Source organism: Chaetodon auriga, chromosome 19 (genome assembly GCF_051107435.1).
Source record: "Chaetodon auriga isolate fChaAug3 chromosome 19, fChaAug3.hap1, whole genome shotgun sequence".
Classification (NCBI taxonomy): domain Eukaryota; kingdom Metazoa; phylum Chordata; class Actinopteri; order Chaetodontiformes; family Chaetodontidae; genus Chaetodon; species Chaetodon auriga.
The window spans coordinates 22406864-22411002 of record NC_135092.1 but is presented as its reverse complement, the minus strand read 5'-3'; positions in this window follow the sequence as shown (position 1 = coordinate 22411002).

The window sequence follows — 4139 nt, the reverse complement described above, 5'->3', positions numbered from 1 at the left end:
GCTTGTGTTTAAAGTCTGTTGATATTTTACGTTTCTTCTTGTGCCATGAAAACATTAAACCAGCAGGGAAGGCTAACCGCTAACTGCTAACTGCTAACAGTTCGGTGTGAATCACAGCTGATGGATCTTCTTCCTCTGAACTGTTGACCTCCATTAAAACTCATCAGTGAGCTTCACTGTTGTTCCTTCATCACCATGAACACACACACTGTAGTTTATTCTGACTCACACACACACACACACACACACACACACACACACACACACACAAACACTCACTACAGCATGTGGATTCATCCGCCGCTGAAAGTAGTCCCAACAAATGCTCTGTTTCCTTGTTTGATTAAAAACCACAGTGAGCAGCTGTTTGAGGACATGAATTAACGGCTCTGCCTCTGAAGTGTTCAGTAGGGCCTCGTCTTCACACACACACCGAAGGGTTTTCGGTGGTCGTTGCTTCAGAGTTGTGGCTGGACAGAGAAGCCAAACAGGCTCACTAATGTCACCAGAATTTACTGCCTGTGGTAGGACTGCAGCCAGGTTGTGGTGAGGGTCCAAGATGCCAGCTATTGCAGCAGAAGTGTGTGGGTTTCTCATTCTGCGAAAGGCCATGATGAAGTCAATATTCCTATAAAAACGACGCGTCAGATGATGCTGTGAGTATGAATAATAAATATGAAATGAAAGCAAAGCAAAAACTTGATGCACAAATTTGAGCAAATTTACTTCGTCCATGCAGGCGAATCCTGTAACTGTCGTGATTCCACTGGAATGACTGAATCCAACGATGGTCCAGGTCTGAAGAGGACTACAGTGAGCCGAAGACAGGACTGAAGCTCGCAGAGCGGCAGTGTGTTGTCCTCAGGCGGACTCAACGAGCAGGAAATGCTCGTTACCTAAAGATTGAGCTGGAAGTCATTATTGCAGGATCTCGCCTAAAGTGCTTGACGCATTCATGCACATGTGTCTGCTTGAGGCTCTCAGGCGCAGGCGATGCTAAAGTCTGGAGGACGGAAGGATCCCTGAGTGGAACAGAGGAGATGAAAGTGAAGAGTTCGGAGTTAATGACAGAGGAGAGGAGATCAGACACTGAAGGCCCCGTGTGGATCTGTTAGGAGTCTATTGGAGCTAATAAGGTTGTGCTGTCTGGTCGGGCCCTCCGGTCACGCCAGGAGCCACCAGGAAACATGTTTCTCCTTATCTGATGGGTCCCAGTAAGTTCTGAAGCCGCGGGATGGTCCACTGTACAGTCACTGTTTCATCACACAGCACTTCCAGTCTGTTCCACAGTTAACGATGAGTAAGTCCATCAACGGATGCTCAAAAGAAGTCCAAACATGAGGTCAGCTTTGAAACAGAACCCAGGCTTAGTAAAACTCCGTCAGAGAAAGTTGAGCTTCATGTGACAGATGTTGTTCTGGAGATCATGAAACACCTCTGAAGGCACAACCTGCTGCTGGATAACAGCTACAACACTTTTCCTCTGAGGCTTGTATGACGCTCGGAAACGTCATGTGACCTGATTGTCTTCGCCCATCGACGCACCAAGCAGAGACCAGAACCGCATCCTCCATGTGCCAATCTAAATAAATGACCCCCGTCCTCGGGAGAGCGCCGGCGAGTCGACCTTTTCTATCAGCCGTCCCTCAGAGGTCCGTGAGGATCGACCAGCCTCCAACTCTGAATAAACTCTTTGTTCTGAGCGGCAGCTGTGATGATGACTGACTGAAGCGAAGGCACGTACGAGGCTTCTGAGAAGGTTCAGGGATCGACTGCGTTTTATTCAGAAGCAGGTTGGCCAACACCTCATGAGACAAGAGTGTCCAGAGCAACTGTGATCCGCCGACTTTTGGCAACTAGGAAATGTCCCTTTTCAAACTCACTAATGTATTTCAGCTGCTGAACTCCAAACTCGTCACCTTCGTCTCACCTGGAGACAGTGGACGGCTGCAGAGGACAGCAGACAAACTTGTCAGACAGTTTTTGATCTGACGTCAGCCGACCTCACAGAGAACAAGACGGTTCAGACGGCGTGAGCTTGTTTTTCATTGTGGTAATTTTTTGTGGTAACAAAGTACTTTTACATGCAGTAATTGGTAAAGTAATTCAAGTACTTTTGAGAGGAGTAACGAGTAAGTGTAATTACTCACTCACTATCATTCAGCACAGTGTTAATGGCTGGAGGAAACCGCAGATGTTATAAAAGAGAGACTCATCAGATGTTGAATAAATAAGAAGTAAAAAGCTGTTTACAGCCCCCACATGCTGATAAAATCTCCGAGCTTCACTCAGCCAACACAAAGAACATTTCCAGGAAGAACAAAGCTGCCAGACTGCTTCGACCACAAATCCATCAGTGGACAGACAAAGAGAATTGTCTTACAGATATTCTGCATGCCACAGCTGGATGTATAGCCAGATGTAAAGACTCTGCTGAGGCTCAGCGTTCTCCAAAACAATGAGAAGCTTCATCTCATCTCACACGGCCACAACAAACTAAGAAACATGCAGAAATGTGTTTACATAGACGTCTGGAGGACAGTCTGCTTCACTGATGTCTGAGGCTGATGACGAGGCTGATGAAGGCCTGTGGGCAGGATGGAGGAGGTCGTGTTCACTGCGTCCCAAACGGACTGTATCAGTGTCTCTAATGCAGTACAGACGCTCAACTGTTTACACTGTGTTCTATGAGAACAAAGACTGAGTTCATGGTGGAACATCAGCGTCCATCAATGAAACAGGCAAAGAAAGTAAAACTATTAATCCTTTTTCACTTTAGAAAAGCAGAATAAACCAGAAACACAACAACAGCAAATCACCCCCACGTTACATATGACACGTTATAACTGCTGCACCCAAAGTACCTTTGATAAAACTGCAATATTTTCAGTAAGAGCTCTTAACAAAGGAGACATTTAACAGTCCAGAGACGTGATAAAATGATAAATGAGAGGAAAGAAGTTTAAGGACTTTAGTACTGACATGCAATTAGTGATTTTGCCTTTTTAAATGATAAATCTGTGGATTGTTGAGCTCTATCCTGTAAGTAACCGATTCAGCTAGAACGAACAGTCTGTCTCAGTCTCCGGTGGACATCCTGGAGGACAGAAACCAGCCTGAAAAGATATTAAAGAACTGCATGATGAGAAATACTAACAGATAAACAGGAAGGACTTACTGTCGGGGCCAATCAAAATTTAAGCAAACACAACAAGCACAAGTTCATTATTGAGTCTTTTTGTTTGTTTGTTTGTTTTGAGTCGGCGCTGGAGGAAACCAGTCATCCCAGCAGCTTCCACCACTTCAGGACAGGAAATGCAGCCAAGAAGGAGAAGCAGAGACAGACTCCTGTCAAGCTGACAAATACAAACACTGACGGACTGACTGGCTTCTGACGTTCGGTTGTGATTGGACGATCACTGCTTGTTCGGCAGCTGTGATCCTTTTTTTAATAATCCACCCAGAGTCCAACACCATCATGCACTTCGAGGCCACCTGTGAGAGCTGCAGGTCTTCAGGTTAGTCTGTGTGAGCTGCAGTCAGGCATGCAGGGCTGCGCGCGCGCACACACACACACACACACACACACACACACACACACACACACACACACACACATTTGGAAATCCCTGTACAGAACAGCTGATTTGGGCCTCAGTGTCTGTGTGTGTGTGTGTGTCCTTCATAGAAAGCGCTGTCATGCCTGAGCAGCCTCTTAAAGCAATTATTCTTGGAAAGAGTGTCTGTTTGCAGAACTCAAATCACAGTCCTGCAGTAATCCCTTCATTTCCCTCTCAGCAGCATGTGGCACCCAGCTTGTTGCCTTAGCCTCTCCGACAAGGAAACCAAAACATCTCAGAGGGACGCGCACAGAAAGAAGCTCATTATTATTTACCTTGAACTGGCTTCCTCTCGTCCGATGCAGCAGTTGTCTGTCTGTCCTGAACATGCAGATAAGTGATGTGAAAGTTAAGGTCAGAAGGACAAAAGAACACAACGCCCAGTTCTGTCATCAGCTTCTTCCTTAACAGTCGTCAATCCATCGATCAGATCAGATCACATCTCAACACGTGATCTCTCATAATCCTGCTAAATGTGCATCTCTGCTGCTGTTGTGAGCAGTGGTGATCTTTTTAGTT